The sequence below is a fragment of the Melospiza melodia genome, chromosome W (assembly GCF_035770615.1).
Source record: "Melospiza melodia melodia isolate bMelMel2 chromosome W, bMelMel2.pri, whole genome shotgun sequence".
Classification (NCBI taxonomy): Eukaryota; Metazoa; Chordata; class Aves; order Passeriformes; family Passerellidae; genus Melospiza; species Melospiza melodia.
Window position 1 is genome coordinate 5,296,998 of NC_086225.1, and position 13,043 is coordinate 5,310,040.

Consider the following 13,043-nt stretch of genomic DNA (forward strand, 5'->3'; position numbering starts at 1 on the left):
CTTTCTGGTGGCCCCTGGTGGTCATAGCCCCCAGTGTTCCAGGTGACCTGGCTGAGTTGGCAGGACGCTGTGGCTGGTGGGCTTCCAGTTCTCCTTCTTAGACAATGGACATTGTGCAGTTTCCATAGGCCAGTAGTTTTGGAGAACAAGCATTGTATTAGCTCACCAGGTGTAGGCCATTTACCATCTGGTAACATAATGAGTGTATTAAAGGCATTCTGTGGTGTTCTTGTGAGCCAGAAAAGGCTTCCTGATAATAAGGAAAGCCCCATATCTCTCCTGAGGAAGACACCAAGGTTGTCACCATGGAGACTTGATGAAGGAGAGAAAGTTAAGAGATGTGGACTCTAGCTGGCTCACAGAATGATGTAGCTCCCTGATCATCCACTGAGAACTTTGTTACTTTCCTATAACCAATGGGCAGTGAATGTGTATGTTAAGTGAATGTAAATATATTGGAAGAGTATAAAAGCAACATGTTGCTATAATAAATCTCTTTTATACCCTTCTTATGGTGTTGTGGTGATTTGTGCTGTGTCGCGCTCTGTAGCGACATCTGGTGGCCGTCCGCCGTGATTGCAACTGGACTGTAAAAAAGAGAAAAAGAGAAAAAAAATTTGAAGGGTACCCTAAAAAATGAGCGAAGGCAGCAAGGACGCTGCGGAGGTCCGGACCTAATTCAGACGTCTGATTCGAGGTGAGCGATTGGGAAAAATAATGGGAAATAATTTATCAAACGAGGAAAAGACTCTTTTGTCCACGTGGAAAACATTACTGAAAAGAAAAAAAAGTTAAAACTTCTGATTATGCTCTTCGTAGTTTACTGATATGGTGTAAATCACAGGACTTTGAAGCTGATGCTTACACTGCCTTTAGTGTCTGGGCATGGAAAAAAGTTGGGAAGAGACTATGGGAAGTGATATCTAAGGGGGATAAGATGGTTGTCAATTTGGCTACTGCCTGGAGACTGTTGTATGAGGCATTGAAGGAATGGAAAGCAGAACAAGATAGAGGGGAGGAATTGGAGGAGCAGAAGTTAGAGCAAGAAACTGAAGTAGAGGAACAGGAGGAAGATGAGGCTGAGCCTGTCAATGTATCTCCCCCTGAGGAGGCTGCTACAGCTGCTGTGGAGGTTCCCCCAGGGTTTACTATCGTGAGAATCAAACGGCAGGCTAAGACTGTTCCTTGGTATTTATCTCCAAAAGACTATGTTAAAACTGTGTATACTTTGCCTGCTCAGGAGTTAGTTGAACTGAGTACTAAACCAAAGTATCTTACGCCTGCACAGCAATTAGCCAAAATGAAGTTACAGAAGCAAAGTGAAAAACAGGCTGGGTCATCGGCCCTTCTGCCTCTCCCTGGACCATTTGCTTCCCCCTCCCCTCGGTCGGCTGCTTCCCTACCCTCCCGTGGTTCGGCTGCTCCCCCGCCCCACCCTCACCCCACCCCCCCCCGCTTTCCCTTGAGCCGTCCTCCCCTCCTCTGCCCTCCTTCGAGTTGTCTGCGTCCTCTCCATATTCCCTTGAGCCATCCACCCCTTCTCTCCCCCCCTTCGAGTCGTCTGCCTCCGCTCCATCCCCCATTGAGCTGTCTGCGCCCCCCCTGAACTGGTTGAACAAATGCAATCTTTAACATTGTGTTCTTCCTTGTCTAGTGATAGTTCTGACTATGAACTGCCGGTTATAAGTACACCTAAAAAGACGCAGGAATCTGTTTCTCTTAGACCTCGTAGCAGATCCAGGCCTGCTGTTTCTTGGACTCTGCTTCCCTGCCAGGTGGCTGTGACTCCTCGACACCCTTTGCAATTCTGGGAGCATATGAGAATGGAAGCAGCTGAAGTGGGAGATTGGAATTTGTTAGAGAAAATAGGTCCACCTAAAAGGATGGAGATGGTTGTTGCTGCTTCTTCTGGTGGGCCTGTGGCTTTTCCTGTTTTCAAAGCTGCTCCTAATTCAGGACAACAAGATAGCCATCATGTTTTGGCATGGAGGGTTGTACAGAACCTTCAGTCAAAAGTAGATCAGTATGCTGTTAACTCTTCGCAGGTGATACAAGTGATTGGTGTTCTAAATGCTGATGTACTTGCATCTTATGATATTGTTCACCTTGCTACGATTCTGTTTCAGCCAGTGCAGTATAGTGTGTTTCAAGCTACCTGGAAACAAATGGTTGAAAGAGTAGCATTGGACAATATGCAGTTACCTCAGCTTGATCCACATCATGCTGTGGGAGTTGATGCTTTGCTGGGCAATGGACGGTTCTCTAACCCGGATTTGCAGGCAAGATGGGACCCCCTGGCTCTGGCACAAGCCCAGCAGCTGGGTATGAGTGCCTTACTTAAAACAATGGAGATGGCAGCTCCTAAACCAAGGTATATTACCATCCAGCAAGGGGTGAAGGAACCTTTTCTGCAGTTTGTGGAGAGGGTTTCTGCAGCCCTTGAGAAGCAAGTAGAAGATGATAAGTTGAGGCAAATTTTATGCAGACAGTTAGCCCAGGACAACGCGAACAATGGTTGCAGGCAAATTATTGATTCTTTACCGGGACATCCCTCGCTGTCTGATCTTGTAGTTGCTTGATCAAAGGTTGGTTCGGTTGAGCATAAAATGGCTGCTTTGGCAAAAGTCCTGAAGTCCTCACCCAGATGTTCTGCTAGTGAAGAATCAGGGCATGTGAAGACACAATGCCCTCAAACTGCCAGACGATGTGTACACTCTAGCTGGTTCAGTTATCGCCCCGGAGAAAGTTCAAAGACAGATGCCTTGGAAATATTTGGGGTTGATAATCACCAATACACAAATTCTGCCTCAACCTGTAAAATTAGGCATTGAAATTAAAACCTCTGCTGATGTTCAGAAATTGGTTGGTGAGATAGGTTGGCTTAGGCCATACTTGGGGGTAACTAATCACCAACTACAACCTTTGTATGACTTACTATCAGGGATAACTTCCTCTACCAATGAGAGACGTGGAGGGATAGAATGTAAGAAAATAAAGATAGTGCAGAAGGTAGTCTCACACCTGAGGAGTTGCAGCTGTACTAATCACCAAAGATTAGGAATAGGCCTGCTCTTAACAGGCCACAGCTGTGTCCGATAAGAAGACGAGTGCTACAAAAGAGTGGGTTAGCTGGTTGAGGAGAGAGTTGGGGTTTGTTGGTTGTGCTGTGAGGAGAGATGGAGTTTGTTGACTGCACTGTGAAGAAGAAAAAGTCAGTGCTGTGAGGAGCTGTACATGAGAAATCACTGAGAAGGTATGGGAGCTTTGCAATAAGATGACAACAGAGACATTTGACTGCTGCAGCAAAAAAGGCTGTAGAAGAAGTTGAATTGGCCTTGACATCTAAATTTGTTACCAGGATAGATGTTTCTGTTGGTATGCAATTATTTATCTTGAGAGATGATGAAATACCATGTGGATTGTTGTGTCAATGGAATGATAAATGGGAAGATAAATTGCATATTTTGGAGTGGATATTTTTGTCTTTCGGATCCTGAAAAAACAGCTCCAGGTCTGTATGAGCTTTTTGCAGACATTATTATCAAAGGTCGCAGGCGCTGCCATGAAATCTTAGGCCGTGATCCTGTAAATATTGTTATACCGGTACAACAATGGTATTTTGAGTGGTATTTTCAAAACAATCATGAGCTGCAATCTGCTTTATCTTCCTTTACAGGTCAAATATCATATAATTTTCCTTCTCATCCTATTTTGAATTTCACTAAGAGGATTCCTTCTCAGGGGGAACAACTTTGCTCTTCTGTGCCAGTGGAAGGTGCAACAGTTTTTACAGATGGATCAGGAAGAACTGGAAAAGCTGCTGTAGCCTGGAAGAAAGATGACCGCTGGGAATATGAAGTAATGGTTCAACAAGGGTCTTCTCAGTTAATTGAACTTTGTGCTGTACTCTTGGCCTTTACCTTATTTCCTAGTTCCATAAATATAGTTACTGATTCTGTTTGTGTTGCTAATTTAGTGAAACAGTTGGATCAAGATGTGTTGTATAATGTAAAGGAGAAACCATTATTTGTTATGTTGTTGAAATTGTGGACCGTTATTCGTAATCAAAAGCATTCTTATTTTATTATGCGTATTGGTAGCCATACATCGCTACCTGGATTCTTTGTGGAAGGTAACACCTATGTGGATTCCCTTGTGGTTGCCTCAGCAGTAAAAACGGTGCCTAATGTGTTACAGCAAGCTGTTCTATCTCACCATTTTTTTCATCAGGGCGATCAGGCGCTATGGCAGCAATTTAAATTATCACATAGTGAAGCAAAGTCAATTATTTCTTCTTGCCCTGATTGTCATATGTCTCATGTTTCACAATATTATGGTACTAATCCTAGAGGCTTACTCCCTTTGCAAGAATGGCAAACAGATGTTACAAAAATACCTGAATTTGGCTGTTTAAAGTATGCTCATGTTACAATTGACACCTTTTCTCATGCCATGTTTGCCTCAGCATTGGCAGGTGAAGCAACTCGGGATGTTATTCGTCATTTTTGCCACGCCTTTTCCATCTTAGGCGTTCCATCACATGTAAAGACAGATAACAGCCCAGCGTATGTTTCAAAGAAATTGCACATGTTTTTTCGTGCTTGGGGTGTTGGTCATTCTACTGGTATCCCTCATGCTTCGACAGGCCAAGCAATTCTTGAATGTGCTCATGGTGTGTTGAAGCGCCAGGTACAAAAACAAAAAGGGGGAATGCAGAAGGAGTCGCCTCAAGTGAGATTAGACAAAGCCATTTATGTCTTAAACTTTCTCTGTCCTTTACCTGACTTACAATTGTCTCCTATATTCTACCATTTTTCGTCTTTGAATTCAAAACAGCCAAACTTTAAGAAAGGTATTAAGGTATGGGTAAAAGATTTAATTACGGGAAAATGGACTGGCCCAGTGGAATTAGTAACATGGGGAAGTGGATACGCATGTGTTTTAACAGAAAATGGCCCTCGTTGGGTCTCTGCCCATTGTGTCAAACCTTATTGGGAGCACACAGGAAGGGACAGGATGAATGGTTCTACAGTGGGAACAAAATGAATAGGTAATTGTATTGGTTATTAGGTGAATGGAAGCATGGACCCTCAAGAAATGTGTGGTAAAGATGGTAATTCAAGACAGAGTAAAGGGAGTTATAGGCTTACACTGAATATCAAAAATTTAAGTTAGTAGAGGTTACTTTTGCTTCTTTTCCTTAAATTCTCTTATAGAGAGGTTGGTAATACTGAGAAATGTGTCTTGTACCATTTCCTTTTGCAGAGCACCGATGGTCCCAAAATAGGGGAATTTGATGTACCTAAGGGAGAAGTGTTGCCTTTGCACAGGGCTTGAATTAGTAGCTGAAGTCCACACTTTGAGCAACTAGGTTGGTTACTCATTATGATAGCAGCAACCAGCTGTAAAGTTAAGTGGATGCTACTTGGTTCAAAGTGATGACTAGGCAGATGACTTGGTCTCTGATTCTGTGTGGGAGAAAGTTATTTGATTAGAGGTGAAGGTGTCATTCTGCTACAAATGTGTCATCTGGAAATTGTGAGGTCTGTAACGGGATTTGAAGATCTGTTTTTATGTGCCTTGTTTGTATGTGAATGTTAAGATTGTGAGGGTGTGTATTGTGGAGTTGGTAGAAGTTGGTTATCTGTAAGTGAATGAAGAATGGGTCCTCCACCTGCTTGGATTTTTGCAAGGGCCCTGCAGAAGTCCTTAGCAGTTGTGTTTGCGGGTCTAATACAAAAAGGAGAATTGTAGGAAAGGCATTCTGTGCTGTTCTTGTGAGCCAGAAAAGGCTTCCTGATGATAAGGAAAGCCCCATATCTCTCCTGAGGAAGACACCAAGGTTGTCACCATGGAGATTTGATGAAGGAGAGAAAGTTAAGAGATACGGACTCTAGCTGGCTCACAGAATGATGTAGCTCCCTGATCATCCACTGAGAACTTTGTTTCTTTCCTATAACCAATGGGCAGTGAATGTGTATGTTAAGTGAATGTAAATATATTGGAAGAGTATAAAAGCAACATGTTGCTATAATAAATCTCTTTTACACCCTTCTGATGGTGTTGTGGTGTTTTGTGCTGTGTCGTGCTCTATAGCAACAAATGAGCAATGGTGGTAGGGTTAGGCTGGGCTGCACTCTTCCTCCCAAACCCCACATGACCCTCATAGCTCCAGTATTGTGTCTCTCCTATTATGTTTCCCAGCACCTTGCAGTGGAAGGCAGCATCATGACCCCCATGGGGGAACTTAGGCACTGAGCAGCAAAGGGACCTTCCAGGCTACATTGTGGAAAGCAGGTCCTTCATCCAGTGCTTTAGCCACTGAACTTCACTGATGCTTTTTGTTGGAAATGCACATGGAGCTTTCTAGACCCAAACAGGCTGTTAGCTGTGGGCAACACTCAAAAGGTCAAAAGGTTCATTGCACAGCTGCTATCCCAGAGCAGTTTAGCAGATGACGTAAAAAGAGGTGGCAGCTGCAGGATGCAGCTTGACAGGCTCAGGATGCCCAGCTGCAAGGGAGATGCACAGCCCCAGACAGGTACTGAGAGGAAGAATCTCCAGCCTTGAGGATTTGCAGTAGAAAGCCACAGCAGACGTGATGTCATGTTACTTATATCCTGCTCTGAGCAGGAGGTCAGGCTCGGGATGGCCCTGCCAGTGGTGCCTGGGGGCTGCCCAGCTGCCACCCTATACCCAATGCTGGAACAACACCTGGGGACAGTATGTGCCAGCTCAGCACCAGGAAAATAATCCTCACTCACCCCTCACTGTTGAGGCACACAAATTCCCTACCTGCAGCCCCACAAGCACCTTGTTCCTTCACACTAGGCCGTGACTCTGAGCAGGCGGCAGTACGCACAGTCAAGAGCCTGGCCCCATGCCTGCCCCTGGCCCCTTCCTCCCTGACAGTTCTTCCCCACCATCACCCACAGGTGCTTCCACCAGTGCTGTTCCAGTCTGAGCGGTCAGCTGCTGCAGCACAGTGAGGTGGCATGATCTTTCTGCTGCTGCTTTACCCCTTGGGGTCACTCATCCTTCCAGCCAATTTGACTTCACTTAACAGCCCTCTGCCTGACCTGCAGCTAGGGAGTTGGGGCATGGGCTGTGGGTTAAGGATGACATCAGGGATGGGCTCCAGAGAGGGTGCTGCTGGTCCAGGCAGGCCCCAGAGAGAGATGTGCCTTGCATTTGTCACAGGAATAAGTTACTCCCTCATTCTTCCATGCCCAAGTTTCTTCTGCTGCTGCTTCCCTGCAGAAATGTTTCCTTTCTTTTGTACCTGCCTTGAAAAAAGGGAAAATAAAAATATAAGAAGTGAGAAACTGATAAACTCTGTTTGCTGACTGAGATAGTATCTGTCCCAAGCAGCCAGATGATGTGGGTTGTGCCAGGGCTGCCCAGAGCCATGCGATGATGTCTCAGGCCTGCTGCCACCCACATGGTCATGCTATCAGCCTTCATTGAAACCAAATGTGTGAGCAAACATCCCCCTTGACATCACCTTGATGGGATGGCAAAGGGTGGGGCCACCCAGAAATGCCTCCCCCTGCTGCAGGCTGTTCCAAGACCCAAGGCTGTGTGATATTTTCTGAGACCCCTGTCAAAGGGAGGAATGAATGAATCTGACTCCATGTTCTTAGAAGGCTAATTTATTATTTTATGATCTATATTTTTTTAAAGAATGCTATACTGAACTATACTAAAGAATAGAGAAAGGATACAGACTGAAGGCTAAAAGATAATAATGAAAAACTTGTGACTCTCTCCAGAGCCCCCGACACAGCTGGATGGTGATTGGTCATTAAGTAAAAACAATTCACATGAAACCAATCAAACAACCACCTGTTGGTAAACAATCTCCAAACCACATTCCAAAGCAGCAAAACACAGGAGAAGCAAATGAGATAATATTGTTCTCTTTTTTCTCTGAGGCTTCTTAGCTTCCCAGGAGAGAAATCCTGGGTCGGGGGATTTCTCCAGAAAATAGGACAGTGACAAGGCTGCCCGTTTACTCCCAGCATGACTGCAGCTCCCTGTCTGCATTTTGGCATTTCTCCCTGGCCATGCTCAGCATTTGGGGCTGAGCCTTTCCACTGAGATTTGTAACTCAGAGACCTTGCAGGGATCCTGAGTCCCATGCAGTCCTGGCACCCAGGGGTACTGCAGCTGACTACCTCATCTTCTACCACCTGGGCATTTCCCCAAGGACACAGCTGCCAGATGACAGGACTGAGCTTTGAACAAATATGGGATTTTTGAACCCTAAGTTGTGGGTGAAGAGAGCATAACCAGGCTGTGCTGTGGGGAGGGACAGCAAAATCCCTTCCCTGCTGTTGCTGCCCACTGCCACAGAGATTATAAACTCTGGGGTTCATCTGTAAACTGAGGCCCTGAGGTATATCCCCACATCAGTCACTGAAAGTTTGGGTAATATGAAATCCCTTCCTATGCCTGCCTTGGTCAGTGGATGCTGCTTCTTGGCACAAGGTGGCAGCTGAGCCCAGCTTATTTTTAGCAGGGCCACCTCTGGTGCCTGGTGAAACTGAGTGGAAATTTACCAGTGTACAAATCCATTTTGGATTTAGGTGAAATGTGCTGTTTTGAGTTATTAAGTCTGTAGCTTGCTAGCATAGCTGAGATACGCTGTTTTAATTTGTTTAGTCTGTGCCTAAGACTGACTGTTCTTGCAAAAAATACCTATGCTCGAAAAACTGCCTCAGCGTAAGGAAAAAAATGCAAAAGAGATTAGAGGGGCCCCTTGATCTTTGAAACAGATGGAGGCTGGGGCTGAGGCTGTGGGAGACAGGACGGGGTGACCCAGGAGTTCTTTCTGTACTTTCTGATAAAAAAATAGCTGCAAGTGTAACGCAAAACCAGTAAAATGTATATGGATGAACCTATTGTGAAATTCTATGCATATGTACCAGTAAGGGGGATAAAAATGGATTGGGAGTTCTCAGGGCTGTGCATGAAGTTGTGGAGGTTTTTTTCTTTCCACAAATCATTTTGGTGAGCCAGCCAGGAGACCGTCTCTGTCCTTGCAGGGGTGGAGGGGAGGACGGACCTCCTAGGCGCGCCCTGGGATTTTCCCTGGAGGAGCTCTGTTCCAGCTCGGCTTGCCTCCTGCGGAGACAGAGAACGACCTGCTGGTGTGCGGATAGATGGTATGTATATCAAAGGAGGGCCCCAGAGGAGAGAGAGATAGAGATGCTGAGAAGTCACTCAGAGACATCTGAGTGTACAGCCTCATCCCTGTGCTTGCAGGCAGCCATCGACCAAGAGCACGGTCGGTGGCAGAGGTCCCTGGTTGATCGAGTGACTGGGGGAATGGGTTCATTGTTCGATAGACCGGCCGCTAGCGACTCTGGGGGTGAGTCGAGTGAACCCGAACTCTGTGTGCTTGTGGTGTCCAGACATTGTGGTTAATGTTAATGTGTTTGTAATCGTGTGAGTGTGTGGTGTATAAAAGAGAGCAAATGAGTGAGTGTACCCCACGGCGTGCGGGGGGTGAGTTCTACCCGTGTCTGAAGTGGCTGGGTGAGGCCTGGGGTGCCAGCTGTGGCAGGCTGTGGGGGCAGGGAGTGCCCCGCAGAGAAGTGGAACAAGTGGAGAAATCTGAGTGAGGACATTTACTGTGTTTAAAGGTGGTGATTTGTGTAGACTGTGCACATTTTAACTGTCGCTAGACAAACTCAGGGGGTTCCTCTGCCCCAGTACTTTGGACTTGATCCCTGGAATTTTACTGTGTGCTGTTATTTTGATTGCATCCAGAGTGTGTGAAGACCAGAGAAAGCTGATGTGGGTAGATGCTGAAGTGTCGTATGCTGTGTTGTGTTGAGAAAAGTGGGCACTTTGAGAGATATGCCCTTTCCCGGTGAGTTTGTGTGGTTCTTCCCCCGCATTGTGCTAAGTTGATTCTTGGGCTTGTATGGTAGTGTTTGTGGAGATTTTAGGATTTTGTTTGCAACAAGCGTAGCATTTCACACAGAAAAACTACAGTATGGTGATTTATATTTAACTGTGGTAAAATGAATTAAAGAAATTCCAGGAATTCCCTCCCACTGCAACTTAAGCCCGGACTCTCATGAAATTGAGATACGGGGGGAGGGATTGAGGGCGGGGGTGTGTGTGTCTGTGTTTGTGGGCATATCTGAGTTTTTACTGTAACAAGCACAGCCTTTGCAAGGCAGTAAATTGAGTGTCAGTGGAAACAATGCTTTAATTGAAGATTAGATTATGCGGGAAGAGAACTGAAAAAGACTGAGATTTTGTAAAGCAGAGTTTAGGTGAAGGAGACCAGGACAGGCACTTTGTCATTTGTGTTATTCTAAAGATTTTAGTAGAAACCAGTCGCGACAAGCAAAGAAGTAACAGGGTGTTTGAATTATTAGAAAAAGAGAGTTTCAAGTAATTTAAGAAACCCAGCAGAAATAATTAAAGTTGAGTGCGCTCAGCCTATTTTATACCCCAAGACTGAATTAAGGCAAAGAGATGGGATGGCGTAGAAAGATGGGGACTAAGATAATGGAATTTTTAGTAGACATGGGGGCAACATGCTCAGTGTTAAATAAAGCCTCGATGCCTATAACAGATGTATATGTTATGGTAAGGGGGCAACTGGCATACTTTGCAAACCATCAAAATATTCATAGGTTTTTGTATATGCCCAACTCTCCAAAGACCCTGTTGGGTAGAGACTTGTGGGAGCAGCTGGAAGCAAAGATCACATTTAAAGATGGGGAGATTATTTTGGAGGTAAAGGATCAACATTATGTAGACATACTAGGCTTAATTTTAACAATTAGTGAAAATGAAATTGAAAATAAGGATGAAATGAACAAGAAAATAATAGATCCGGTGTCTCCTGGGGTATGGGCCTCTAACATACCAGGGAGGGCACAGAAGGCACCTCCTGTGCAAGTAAAGGAAAACAACCAGCTAGGGTCAGGCAGTAAAAGCCTGACCTACACCTGGTGGTGGCAAACCCATAACCCTTGCTAACATGTTTGACACCTGAACTAACCTGGTTTACCAGTTTAGATCTGAAAGATGCCTCCTTTTGCCTCCCTGTCCAGGAAGCCAGCCAGAAAATTTTTGCATTTGGATGGGAAAGCCCTAAAAGCAGGTGCAAAACCCAGCTCACATGGACTGTGTTGCCTCAAGGCCTTCAAGGCTTCAAAATTCCCCTACTCTGTTTGGGGAACAACTTGCAAAATATCTAGAGTCCTGGGAAGCTCCACAAGAAGAAAGAAGGCTACTACAGTATGTGGATGATCTCCTGGTAGGCACTCAAATGAGGGAAGCATGTGTGGCCTGGATGGTAAGGCTTTTGAATTTCCTAGGACTCCAAGGATACAGAGTATCAAAGAAAAAGGCACAGGTAGTGAAACAGAAGGTCATCTACCTGGGATATGAGGTCAATGTTAGGCAAAGGACTCTGTAATTACTAACCCTGTGAACCCAGTTTTTTTTCTCAGTGGGATGAAGGGGAAGCAGTACACCATGATTGCCTGGAGACTACTGAAGCTACTTACTCCAGCCGTGCAGACTTAAAGGACACTCCTTTGGATGATGCAGAGACCTGGTTCTCTGACGGAAGTAGCTACGTTGCCAGTGGAAAGCAACATGCTGGATACGCTCTCACTACCGGCAGAGAGGTAATAAAATCCAGACGCTTACCAACAGGCACCTCTGCGCAGAAGGCTGAGATAATTGCACTGACCCGTGCCTTGGAAATGGCAAAAGGAAAGAGTATAAACATCTATACGAACTCGAGGTATGCACTCGGAGTTGTGCATGCACATGGAGCCATCTGGAGAGAGAGGGGACTGCTGACCTCACAAGGAAAGAACATTAAACGTGCACAAGAGATAATCTGGCTGCTGGAAGCAGTTCAGCTGCCTGAAAAGGTAGCAATTATGCATATTAAGGCACACCAGAGAGTGAGCTCAGAATTGGAAGAAGGAAATGAGCTGGTGGATAGAGAGGCAAAAGAAGCAGTGAGCAGTGAGGTAACTATTGAAGGAGCCCTAATTCCAGATGGACAAATTTCCCTTGAAGGTAAGCCAGAATATAATAAGAAAGAAAACTCATCAAAGATCAAAAAGGGACATACAACTAAGAAGGGTGGGCTGCCATTGAAGGGAAGCAGGTAACCCCTTCCCATTTGTTGTGGTCACTAGTAAGGGAGGAGCACCAGAAAACACACTAGGGGATAGATACCCTGTGTCCTGGTTCAGGGCAAATTTTGGAGAGACTCCCCAAAGGGGCTCCTCTAGGAAAGCAGATTCAATCGGCCCCTCCCCCCAACCAGTCAGGGAGAAAATACCTCCTTGGAGAAAAGTGGAAAAAAACCTGTTTATTAAACAATAAAACTGCTTGCTTCTCCAAAAGAGTTGACAAACTCAGAAAGTCCCCTCCCTGGGTTGCAGTTCAGCTTACTCAGTCTCTTATCAGTCTCTCCGGTGCTGGAAATGCCGTGGCCGAGGCCCCTCCCGGTGGGCCACAGATGCGAGCTGCCAGTGCTCTTCTGGGTGTTCAGTACAGAGCAGGTTTAAACAGGTCTAAAGAAAAGGAAAAAAAACCCCACAGTCCAGGGAACTTCTTTGCTTCAGCTAGCTAAACAAACTAAAAGCAAAGGAGAGCTCTGTCCTGCTGTCTGTCCATCTGCAGACAACACAGTCCAGAAGCAGGAATGTGGAGGAGTGCAGTGTCTGAAAACAAACTGTGTGCTTCTTCTCTCCCCCCTTCACTCTCTGGAACAAGTCTTAAAGGTGCAATACTTATTATTCAGCATAAACAGAACAAGATGATTGGGGATAAAAGCATCATATAGTCAACCTAGGACACCCTGAACACCGATTTGATTGAAAGAATCGTTGCCAGGAATTTATATGCCACTATTACTCAAGTGACCTGGCAGTGTGATCTTTGCCTCCAGACTAACCCCAAAAAATACCCCCAGACCAAAACTTGGTCAGATTGGGAGGGACCATGTGCCTGGACAGCAGTGGCAAATTGACTTTTCAGAACTCCCAAGG